The 12,975-nt window shown below is 57.4% G+C and overlaps 1 pseudogene; it reads right to left on the minus strand.

Annotated features, from left to right (window-relative positions):
* Positions 1 to 257: 257 nt before the first annotated feature.
* The window catches only part of LOC116152361 (adhesion G protein-coupled receptor B1-like), a 42,154-nt pseudogene continuing 29,436 nt past the window's right edge, over positions 258 to 12,975 (minus strand).

Below are 12,975 nucleotides of genomic sequence, written 5' to 3' on the forward strand. Positions count from 1 at the left end.
TGCAGTTTTGACATTTTTTGGTTTTATGACATTTATCTCACTGCTTTCAGGAAATCTTTGGGAAAATCTATTTAATCAGGAATTTAGTTGAGTCTAGAACCTGAGAATGTGCTTTACTAAGATAACTGTTTTTGAATTCATCAGTGACAACAGGACAACCCCTGGAATCAACACGAATGACAGTGGCAGTCGTTTTCAAAAGTCCACAAGGACAGTACGAGGCCAAGTGCCCATCTACCACGGGTCTGCACACATGCCTGTCCACGATTCTTAAAGTCCCTGAAGAACAGAAGTGGCCATAATCACATTTGACCCTTCCTCTCTTCTATCTTTATTCCTCACATATTGTTTCACTTTTCTTCCTCCTCTATTCTGCACGTTTACCACGATTTATTAAAAATGCGTTAGAGAACCCCTTTATTTGCTTATGGCCCGTATTAACACCTTGGTGGAGGCTCACCTGGGCAGTCTGCGTCTCAACTAAGGTCACTTCTGCACCTGCAGTCAATGGGCAGCTCGGCTGGGGCTGACTCACGTGTCTGTTGGCTGGTGCTGGCTCCAAGTGGATCCTCATCTCTTCAGCAAGCGAGCCCGGCCTTCTTCATACGGTGGAGGAAGAGCTCCCAACAGCAAGATGCTTTTCAAGAGTCCATGTAGGGGAGGGCTGCACAAAGGACCACAAGGATAATGAGTTATTCATCACTTACTGAGGGCTGTGACTGTCATCGACCACATGATACCCAGAACCCGAGATGCATTCCTACCGCACACCTACTCTTCTTCATGAGCTGTTAATCCTCCGTTCTTTACACCAGCATTTTCGTAGGATATTAAGACGTTTGCTAGGGAGTATCTTTGAAATAATCATTGATTTTCCCCCTATGTATTTCTTGCTCTATCTTACTCCCTGTCTTAAGCTGTCTTAAGAGACAGACCATTCCTTAGAGAACAGAAGTTACAGAAGAATATGAGGAATAACAGAGGTGTTTGTTGCCTATGAGTTTTAAACATTCAGTTTTCTAGGAAACAAAAACAATTCATGGCATAAAGATTTAGGTGGGAATCTCATGGGGAAAGCCCAGAACAATGAGGTGTATAGGACATGTGCACCGTTTCCTGAATAGAAAACAAAAGGAATCAGGAAGCCCTCACAGAACAGCTAACTCACATCTCTAAGACCGAGCCTGGTAGAGTCGCACAGAACTTCCTGCACCTCAACATGGAACAGATCAGTGAAATGGTTCCATCAATCTGAGAATAGTAGGGAAGGAATAAAGTCACTGGATTTGCTGAGACAGGTCTCAGCAACAGCTGTGCAGGCCGGCTCCCCAGGACCAGACAGCAACTAGCACAGCTCAGCAGGTGCCCAGCGTACACAGGGATCCCCAGGCTTACGGCGCCCAGCCCAGGAGACCCCAGAGGAAGGTGGGGTGGGGGACTGGGTGCCCCCAGGAAGGTGCCCCCTCATCAGGCAGGATTGGCCCCCATAGAGGTGGAGGGTCAGCAACATGGACAGGGGGTGAGTTCAGTGGAAACGGGAGCAGAGGACGTGCTGACTCCTTCGAGGTCTGCTGCCCTCGCTCTCCAAGGCCCCTCACTCCCTGCTGACCCCCTGCCCTACCCGCTTGATACCACAGTCCTGACTCCCAGCCTCGTAACCTCTCACGCAACCACAGCACTCCAAGCCTGGTCTGCCCCCCAACCTGCCACTAGCCCACCCACCCAACAAATGGTGCCCAGGATCCTTCACAAAGGCCACTGGGACAAGGACAAGTGAGTTAGCTGACACACATTTCCAAACCTTGTAAGAGCTGGGCTGATGGACGCTGGGCAGAGGGCCGCACAGCAGGTCCTTGCAGAGGGGTGACCTGTAGGTGGCAGGACAGGCCCCGGGAGTGCAATGGCAAAGGTTATATGTCGGGAGAGGCTGAGCTGCAGGCCGCACAGGGCCGGCACCTCCTCTCCTAGGAACACCCCTCCTGGCCACACTGCTGTCACATTTGACCACAGTCCACCCTATGCTTAGGGGACATTCAGCCCTGAGTCCTTAGGGAGGCAAGTGCCTGCACGTGGCTGACATCATCCTGGGCATTGGCAGCCATGAAGGGAGCAGGTGGGGGCAGCAGTGATGCCTTCTGACAGGTGCCCCTTCCCCACCCGCACTAAGGCACATCCTAGACATGAACACTGGTCCCCACCCAGCAAGGGAGAAGGCGCTGTCCTCCCCCGACCTCCACTCTCACCCGTTTAGACGTTTGTATGGCCAACCCCAGCAAGGACCGCTCCTGGACCAGCACCAAGGCGGAACAGAAGTGACCTTGCACTTGCACCTGTTGACCACTTCCCAGGCTCAGGGTGGATGCTCTGGGTTTCCATCCTGCCTGCAGGACAACACCCTTCCCCCTATGGAATGTGGTCCCCACAAATGGGGATCCCCAGGGGCTCTGGCCCCCTAGGGGTTGTGGCCCCCCTGCCCTCTGAGGGGCTGGGTCTGCATCGCTGTCTCCTGTGGTCTCACAGCCTGCAGCCATGGCCCTGCCAGAGAACCAGCTGCTTGGGCTGGCAGCCCAGGAGGCGGGCAGCTGCTCAGCTCACTCAAAACTTGCAGGATTGCAATGCAGGCTCCTTGGCCTCAGCCTCTCCCCTTGACTCCATAGTCCCTGGTGGTGATGATCAGGGGAGCATGCATGGGCTCCTAACCTCCAGCACATGGAAAGGAAGCTTCTCCTTGTCCTTTCCCCCATCTCAATATTAACAGCTTCCTGTGCATTTTATCATTTAATCTTGGAAATAATCCACAGCTCAGCTGTATAGATACAGAAACTGAGGCTCAGAGAGGTGGTAGGATTGCCAGACGCCACACAGCAAGACAGCAGGAGGGCTAGGATTCCAGTTTTTATGTCTCACCACCTCATATCCCCTCCGCCTCGCCAAAGCCTACATCTGAGCTGTGCAATCAGGATTGGGAAACACAGACCTGAAAGGAACCCTCAAGGATGGCCTAACACCCAGACCAGGTGGAGAGGGGCCTCCCTAAGGCCAATTCCACACCAGGGCAGAGCCCCCATCAATGGAGCTTTCCCAGACCGTCTGCAGAGCTTTCCAGGCTACCCTGGGCATCAGCCAAGGACTGGCCCCAAGCAGGACATGTGGGTTGTGGTCTCTGACCGGTGGACCCTCACTTGCATCTCAGGCACACCCTGACCTGGAAAAGGTCAGGGGATCCTTGGCCCTCCTTCTTTCACTTAGACCTCTAGGACACATCCTCTTGTACCCACAACATCTGGAAGTCCTCCTCCATGTCTGACTGCAATCCTTCCTGCTGCAGGGGACACCTGTTACCATCTCTGCAACACAAGCAGGTCCTTCCTCCCTCAAGCACACAGTGACCGCCCCCACATGTGGGAGACCATTTGCTGCCTCTTGTCCGAACTTTAGAAATTTGGAATACCTGGGTCACGGACCCAGGCCCCAACTCCTGGGCTCAGACCTAAGGAATCAACGTCAGTGACATCTGATCCTCCCCAATCCCCAGGTCCAGGGTGACAGAAGGAGATGGGGCAGGGGCCCCTCCCAGCACCAGAAGCAGGGAGCCCCTCCCTGCCCGAGTTGAGGGGAGGTTGCAGGGGACCCCGGGCCCCTCAAATCAAAACTCCCAGAAAAGATGCTGTGCCTCCCCCATCAGACCAGGGTCTCCAGGAAGGCCCAGCCACTGACCACCCCTCTGCAGGCCACCAGTTCCTCACCACAGGCTCCTCCCAACCCACTCTGGCCAAAGCCCCCATGTCACCAAACCCCAGGGACAACTTCCACCTGTCCCTTTTGCTCCACTTCTGAGCTCTCCTTCTGCCCTCAGTCAGCACCCCAGGGCCTGACCCTGAGCTGAGACTCGAGCTTCCTCTGTGGCTCCCCAGCCCTCAGATTCCTTGGTCAGTCAAGAATACAGCCAGCAACCTCCTTCCACCCCCACGCCACCCCCATCCACCCACCTTGCTCCCTGGACAGCTGGCCTCCTGATCACATACCCCCTGATGCCAAGGTGTCCTTGACAGTGTGTTAGGCCAGTCACTGCCATGGTAAGCTGCCCCTCTGGTGGCTGTCCGAGGCCTGCACACCCGCCGGCTGCATACCACCTCTATGTCCTCAAACCTCTGTCCAGTTCTCCCACTATGTGATAGCCTTATGTTCCTGCTGGCGTCCTCCTCTGGGAGGGCGGGACCAGGACCTGGCTTGCTCACCCCGGTGCCTGCACCCCAGTGGGGGCAGAGTGCCCAGCCAAGACTTGCTATGGGGGGACAAGTGAAGCCACGTGGCCGGGCAGCATGGCCCCTCTCTGCCGCTCCAACCTGGCGGCAACCTCCAGGACCCCTCCCGCCTCCCTCCCTCTCATACCCACACACCCATCAGCAATCAGCCTTCATGTCAAAATGCACCAAGACTCTCACTGCTGTTTTCCATTCCATGGCCACCACCCTGGTGGGACCCACTGCCAGCCTCCCCCCGGCCTGCCTCTGCCTGTCCCCAGCACACTGCCATCACTGGAAATATGCCAAGACACATGCTCTGCTCAAAACCTTCCTGCTGCTCCCTCCTCACTCAGAGCAAAGGTCATGCTGCCCTCAGGGACCCCACAGGCCCCAGGGACTGGCCCACCTTTCCTGACCCTCCCCAACTCCCCACCTCGAGTACACTCGTCCAGCCACACTCAGACGGGGAACCCCAACTCCCTGCAACCCTGCCCTCGGAGACCTGCCTTATTCCGACTTCAGCCCCTGTGCGGGGCCACAGCCTTATCCTGGTGTCTCACGTGAGGTTGCTCAGAGAAGGCTGCCTGGTTCCTGTCACCAGCTGCCAGAGCGGAGTAGCCTGGCCCCCATCCAACTCAGAACGCCCCCCAGGGGACCTCCCCTGAGGCCCCAGTGTGTCAGAGCCTGGGAGGAGGCTCAGTCTGCGGCTCCCTGCCGTCCTGCTCCCTGCAGAGCTCCCTGGTGGTTCAGCCCAGCCCCAGGAGGGGGAACTGGACAGCCAAGGCCACTGCTGGCCACTCAGGGCCGAGCTGCCTCCCCTGCGAAGTAGGCACACATCTTCACGCCTCATGCTGCTCAGGGAGACAACAGAGATAGATACAGGGCTCAGCACAGGGCCCGGCACGCTCATGGGAGATCAGCAGACAGTAACACAGAGGGTGCGTTGGGGGCGCAGCCTACCTGCTCACCCACTGAGCCTGAGCCTTCTCAGCATTCAGGATGCCTCCTGCAGGCCCGCGAAGCAGGCGTTATTATAGGATTGTGGGAATCAGGGCCCCCTGGGGTTTGATGGGCTAATTCACACTGGAGTGGGAAGGCCTCATATCTGTCCTCCCACACAACAGAAAGAAGCCAGGATGGGAGAAGCTAGCCCCACTGAGGGAACAGGGAGTGGCCAAGGTGTCTCTGCAGGCAGGGGCTTCTAGGAGCCCTTCAAAACTTCTCAGCTGGGCCTTTGTGCTCCTGAAAGCACGCATGCCAGGTACAAGCCCCACCAAATCATGCTTCACATGTCCAGAGTGCCAACAGCCCACCTCTACTTACTGCCGTCTGACCCACAGACCAAGGCTTGTGCTGGGTTGCCTCCTCCAGGGAACCCACCTGGATAAGCTGGGAGTTCCTGAGCACTGCACCTGGCTCCTCCAACAAGTCCTACCCGGCTGCTGGGCTGGGGCTCCCTGCCCAGGCCCCACCTCCCCCAGCAGCTGGAGCTCATCAGGGCTCTCAAGCCCCCCTGCAGCCCTGGTGGCCCTGCTCCCACACGCCAGCTGGTATGTAGCCACTAGGGACTCAGAACACAGCACCCTCTCCTGCCTCCAGGCCTTCACCTTGGCCGTGACCTCTGACCACATCCCCTCCTGTCCCCTGGCTGACTCAGCTTCTTCAGGGCTCTCCAGAGGCACTGCCATCTCCTGGAAGCCTCCTCAAACTCCCACTCTGTGCCCAGCTCCCCTCTGACCACTAGCCTGTGAGAACCCCCCTCCCCGGACAGGCCCACACCTGCTTCCCCAGATCAGTGCCATGTCCTCTCTGTTGAGGGATAGGGGCAATGCTTGTGACCTGAGGGAACCCTGGAGGATGGAGATCGGCCTGACTTCAGTCTTGCTGAGTGAGCTGCTGGGTGAGAACCATGCACCCTCAGACCTGTGTCCCTACCCATGGGGGGCGGGCTCTCCAGGCACTGACGATGTCTAAGGCTCACTTAGCATCCACGGGTCTGTGACCAGGGCCTCAAAGGCTTCTCACATAGCCCAGGATGCCAAACTCCTGGCTCCCACCTGGTGCCGGCCATTCTGAGTCAGAGCTTCCAGCCGCAGGCCTGCCCCAAGGCTGGAAACCTGGCCATCCTCGGGGTCTGGTAGCTCTTCACCTGACCCACCCCACCCACTTGGACAGGGTCACAGAGGCCCTGCAGAAGGGGGGCCCCTCAGCTCCCCAGCCCTGCAAGGAAGTGTGCCACACTGGGGGAGCCAGGGTCTCGACAACCCCAGGGCACCTACTGACCCCGCCCAGCTCAGAGGCCTGCACCCCTGCTTGAGCCCTTTGGCCTCACTCAGACCTTCACCGGGTGCACGTCTGGCCCAGCTCTGTCAGGCCTGCCACCTGCTCATGCCAGCCGTGGGGCTTCAACACCCACACCCCATCACACTCCAACCACTGGCGCAGCTCGACCTCACAGCTCGACCTCAAGCCGATAGGTCACTCACTCAGCAAGTGCGTCCCTGGCCGGCCTGGTCAGGCTGCGTGCTGGGTTCTGGGCACCTGCACGTGCGCCAGTAGATCCCAAACCTCCCTACCCCTGCCAGCTCAGCTCTGTCTCCTCCAAGTCACCTTCCCAGACTGCGTGGCCCCATGAGCTCTCACCTCTGCCCTCCCACCCAGCCCCCTCACCTACTCAGCCTCATTAACTGCCCCCGGTGTGTCCTGGTTCCCATGAGGAGAGGGGCTTCAAATTGTAACAGAGGAGAACAAATCTGCCTCCACACTGGATCTGCTCCTTTAGTTTTGACCACTGTGCCCTGTTTTCCAGTCTTAGCCTTGCCAGCTCTGCACCTTTTGGGAAACAATGTTGCCTTTAGCCTGAAATAGACAGAAGAGCCTACTCTCCGGCTCTGACCTTTAAGGATGTCAGCACTTCTGCACTTAGGCAGAGATGGCAAGTTGCAAAACAGAGAATAACCTTTGCTTTGTTGGAGGTTTACAGGAACACCATGGCCTGACCCACATGGATGGCTCCAAGAACAAAGCATTCTACAAGAAGTTTGCAACAACGAACCCCACCCACTCTCTCTCTCTCTCTCTTTTTGTATAAAAGGAGCCTGTATTCTGACTGGAGCAGGATGGTTCTCTAAGAAATTGATCTGCCATCCTCTCAGTCTGCTGGCTTTCCAAATAAAGTCGCTATTCCTTACCCCAACAACTCGTCTCCCGATTTATTGGCCTGTCGTGCGGCAAGCAAGAAGGAGTCTGGACTCAGTAACGATTTCCCCTGAACTGCTCAGACCATCCCCAACACCATCTTAACTGTCACCACAGCCTCCACCCTCATGGCTCCCACTGAAACCACCACCAGTGCCATCACCACCACCATCATTACCACTGCCAGTGCCACCAGCATTACCACCTCACCACCATCAACACCACCACAACCATTACCACTGCCAGTGCCCTGCAGCTGCCCTGAGCACCCTGCACCAGGGCAGGCATCCTCCCAGAACTGCCCTGCACTGTACCCCAGCCTGTCCAGCAGATCCCGTGAGCTCAGAGCTGTCCATGCTCACTGCTTACCCTGTCAGGCCTCACCCCTGACACTCGTCACTTGTGAACACCCCACTCATAGGACTGCACGCCCCCACCGACACACGCTGGGCCTGCAGGGGTCAGAAAACAAAGGGACCAGACGCAGCCCCGCAGGAGACTCCTGTGCCCTGAACTCCACCCGGGAAAGCTCTCCACCCCCAGATGCCCCCGACCCTGCCACACCAGTGTATCCCGACCCTCGACCCTCAAGCACATGTCTGTGATGGTCCCACCACACAGGACCCCGCCCCAGCCCCCTAGACACCAGGGCCACCACTGGCCCAGCAGCAGCCAACAGTGCCCTTCAGCCAGCGTGGGAGAAGTCGGGCTGGGAACTGGCTGACTCTGACAGTGAGCTGGACACCCTTCCACTTGTCCCCCTTGGCCTGCCCCTTCACTGCCCTCTCTAAGGAAACCAGGGACAGGGATGGGGCAAGGGTGTTAAAGGGCCCAGGACATGCACTTGGGTGAGAACCCCAGGGAGGGAGAAGGGCCTGGGTCCTGAGCATCCCCCAGGACAGCTGCATCCGGCAGGGCTGGGGTCTGCCCAGGCAGGGAGAGAGCACAGACTGGCATGACCCATGGGGCCACCCTGGGCCTGGCAATGGCACTCCGTGACCCAGTCTCCTCAGCCAGCTGGCTCTAAAGGTGCCTGGAGTGGGGTCAGGTTTTGAGAAAGGACCCACCAGACTGTGCGGGAAGGTCACACCCTCCACCAGCCAGTCTTAGTGTCTGCTCTGCCAGCTCAGTGAGGGTGCCAAGTGCCCATTAATTAGGGAAACCACAACCCAACTGAACAGGAGCCACTTACAGGACTTCTGAGAGCCTTTATGGTTGCCAGGCACGTGGACCCAGGAGAACAAGACACAGTGGGTATGAACTCTGCCCTTCCTGGAGCCCACGTGGGATCAGTGTCAGGCAGAACACCTCCTGAAACGCTGGCATAGCAGGATGAGCACGTGGAGGGTGTCTGGCCCAGGCCTGGCCTGTACTGACGTCCCTATGCTGGGCCTCACCTCCACTGTTTTCAAGTGATGGTACAGCAGGTGATGTCAAAGGATCCTGACAGCTCTCACTTCTGTGCTCTATGTAACTCTGGGTATTCTTTTTTAAAATAGGAACTGCAAAACCCATGCAACCGACATGAGTGAAAGACCCAGAGAGCTGTCCGAGCAGAACCACAAGACTGAACTCCCTGGATGTGCTCCTGGCCCTCCTTAACCCCAGCACCAGTCTATCCTTCCTGGGCCCGTCCTCCACCCACCCACCCAAACATCTGGGAATTCTGCAAAGACCCTCCGCCTTTTCGTCCCTAATGGCCCCGTTCCCAAGGCCCTCACTGCTATCGGCCAGGCTGGTGTAGGAGTGTTGTGGGGATGGGGCCGTGAGTCCTGTTGGGAGAAGTCACCTCATGTGTACATGTTGAGCACGTGTGTGCAAGTGTGTATACAACTGGGGGTGACAGGCTCTGTCTCACTTTTGTGAGACACTTTAGTGCTGTGGGTGGAACCCTCTGACTCAGACTTTCCAAGACAAGCATGTCACATGGCTGACAGTTGCACGTGGCTGGAACAGGGGGCTGCCCTCCAAGCACATGACACATGCATAATTACATATGAATGCGCACAAATGACTCCAGATAAGACACGGGATCATGGCTCAATGTGTGACCAGGGTCAAGACTCAGAGTGTGACCAGTGACCAGGACAAGGGCTCAATCTGAGTCTGGAATCTAGGCTCCATCAGTGACCAGGGACAAGTCATGGATCAAAACATCAAGTACTACTCAGATGACGGTCACATCACTGATGGCACTCAGCCCCCAGTGGCCCCCCACCACACACAAAATTCTGGAGACACGTGAGAACCCTTCTCATCCAAACACACAAACACAGGCCCATGACAGCACAGACCCAATCTCTGAACTCACTGGTGGAAGCAGACCTGGGGTCCTGTCCCTGGTCCCCACTTCACGAAACGCTTGATTCCTCTGAGCCCGTTTATGTGAGGAGTGGCCCCACTTGGGAATGGACAGAGTTTCTGTCCAGCAAAGAGCAGGGCAAAGGAGAAATAGTGGGGGAGGGGAAGCGACAGCCCCCTCCCTCCCCTGCCCAGCCCTGGCCTTTGGCCCCAGGCTGTCCAGTTCTGGATCAGATACCACAGTCCTCATCCTGAGCTGGACCACGGTCCTAAGCCTCAGCTTCCCCAAACATAACAGGCATAGTTAGCCAGTCTCCTAAGGCCGTGCCCAGGACTGAACAGGGAGCTTGTTGGCAAAATGTGTTCTGGGGCACCTTCCAGCTGGCCTCAGAGCCCTGGGCCCAGGCACAGAGACCCTAACAGTGTCATCCACTCAGAAATGACCAGGGGTGGGCAGTGGGTGGGCCCCCCACACCTGAGGTGGAGGCCATGGCCAGTGGTAAGCACCCCATGGACCTGGCTACAGCCCACTCCCCATCACCTCTCTGCCCCCACCCGCAAGCAGGCTGACTCTGGTGCCGAGGATGGGAGGCTGAGGCTCCCAGAGGGTGGAATCTGCCCCAGGTCCCACAGTCTTGGGGACTGTGAACTTCACACTCACTGGGCTGGCCAGACTGTGCACAGCCTGCTGCCCTAGGGGCCAAGGGGCTGGGTCCACATCTCTGGAAAGCAAAGCAATTTACCACCAAGATCTTGAAACTGTCCAGGGGACTCAAGGCCTAGGGAACAATCAGAAATGTGAGCAGAGCTGTCTTAGCGAGGGTGCTGGGCCACTGGGTGAACAGGCATCCCCAGTGCACTGCAGGCAGCCTTCGAACAGCCACTGGGGAGGGGATTGTAATGACATCAAGGCGCCACATTAAACGGACCTGCAGCCGCAGTGTAATCTCCCACGATGACCAGCCTGGGCCCTGAGAGCACGTGGGCCCTCTTTCTTCCTTTTTCTTTTTTCAACCTTTTTTGATACTCCACTTTGAACAAAGAGCTTGCACCACGTGCAAAACCCAGAGAAAAGCAGTTGACAGCAACCAAAGCCAGAGAGCCAGTTTCCCAAGGCTATGGGGTCTGCCCCTGCTCTCCCCAAGCCCAGGCCCCTGCCCCAACCCCTGTCCTCACAATCCCAGACCCAGAGTTGGAAAGGGCAGTGGAGTCTGCCATATGGCCCTAGATACTTCCACCACAGGTCCTTTGCACTGCCTGTTCCTTCTGCCAAAATGCTTGTCCCCAGACACCCAGTACACAGTGCTGTCAGGCCTCTGCTGGAGCACCACCTGAGACAGGCTTCCATGAACCTGCCCTGAAAGGCACCTCACCCCACCTGCCACTCGGTACACTGGCTCCACTTTTTGGCCTGTGCCATGACCTGACAGTTTCAAAGGGAACTATACGTTCCCACTTTCCTGTCTCTCCTCGCTGGGGATCAGAGGAGGCTGAGGTCTGGAGTGATTACTGACCACTGACAAGGCAGTCCTCCTAGAGCAGTGCCTTGTCAGTGATCAGTAATCACTTTAGACCGGATGGGTGGGTGGATGGGAGGATACATGGATATGTCGATGGGTGGATGGATGGGTGGGTGGATGGATGAATGGATTGGGGGACTGGATGTGTGGATGAGTGAGTGAATGGGTGGATAGGTAGGTGGGTGGATAGCCAAGCGAGTAGAAGGATAGAAGGTGGGTGGGTGGATACCTGAGCAGGTGGACAGGTGGATGAAGGATGGATAGATGATAGTCACATCCCTCCCTGATAACCCATAGTTGCTGACACACAGCACTACAAACTGGCCCCACGCCCCTTGCAGCCTCCCCCCGGCGCCCATCCATCCTCCTCTCCAGTCGCCTACTCGTCCTGGCCTCACGTTCCTCCTGTACCCTCTAACTTCCACACCTTTGCTCAAAGTGTGTTTCTGCCTAAAGAGCTTCCTCCTGTTCTCTGCCAGAAAAACACATCCTCCTCTAGGGTCAGCCACTGCGGAAGCCTCCCTGACCTCACTTACACACCTCCGTCACTGCACCGTGCCCAGCAGTAGGGACTTGCCACACGTACACCCTGGCCCACAGGCTGGCCTGGGGACTGGTGGAACCAGGGATGAGAGAGGCAGCTGGTGACAATGACATGCAGCTCATACAGACCCACCCCAATGGACACCAAACCTCTAGGGAGGAGGCCCAGCCACCACCAGGGTGATCTGGCCCATTGGGACCTGGTCACTAAGTTCTCTCCCACCCTGTCACCACAAATTCTGACCCTCCTCACTTCTGGATGCTGCACAAACTCTTCCCTGTTACTACGTAGCTCTCCACCTGTCTCTTTGCTTCCTTGTGTCTGGGAGGACACCCGGCTCTGGGCCCTGTAACTCTAAATCACTGCCTGGTCAGTCCAGCCCAGTGCCCTGTCCCCCTGGTTCCCGCTGCTGCAGCACCTGGCCTGGGCTGGTGCTACCGCCTGAAAAGGAACTAGCCCAGAGCCCCAGGAGCACCCCCGTCTGCTTCCCATCTGACCCCTCGGGGCCTCACCCTGCTGCGCCAGTTCTTGGCGGTGCTCTTGCAAAGCTATACCACCTGCATGTAACCTGGCCGGTGTTGGGGGGACCGCCACACCCCTCTGGATCCCCAACTGTGGACTTCCCTGGGATGGGTGGAAGCCAACTGGGTGGGACCCTGCCGCCTTAGACCCTCACCAGGGCAGAGAGACCGTGCAGGACAGATAGAGTGGGGGAGTCAGTGGCCCCCAAACCTGAAGTCTGCGCACCTCCCCTGCTAGGTCGGCCTCCCCCCGAGGCCCAAGGCCCCAAAGACAAAAAGCGCAGATGAACTTACAGGTCAGTTTCGGGCCACGGACTACAAGTCTGGTTGGTGGTGTCCTGGGGGGGGGGGGGAGCTTTCAGGCCACCTGCCGGCCCCACGGGCCCCACCCAACCATCACTGCAGGGCCCACCCTGTGCCCGGCACTCTGCCTACCTTCTTCCCACAGAGTAAGAGTTTGAGGGGGAGGAACTGAGACCCAGAATGGGGAAGGGACTGGCTCAGACATCTACTGCTTTGTGGCCTTGGACAGCTCCTGTCCCCTCTCTGAGCCCAGATAGGGAGCAGGAACTAAAGCCCAGTTTTATATGCCCTGGTGGCCACTCCAGCATCTGGATGACCTCAAAGACCACCTCCCCGGGCAG

This window comes from Camelus dromedarius, chromosome 3 (assembly GCF_036321535.1).
Source record: "Camelus dromedarius isolate mCamDro1 chromosome 3, mCamDro1.pat, whole genome shotgun sequence".
NCBI classification, from domain to species: domain Eukaryota; kingdom Metazoa; phylum Chordata; class Mammalia; order Artiodactyla; family Camelidae; genus Camelus; species Camelus dromedarius.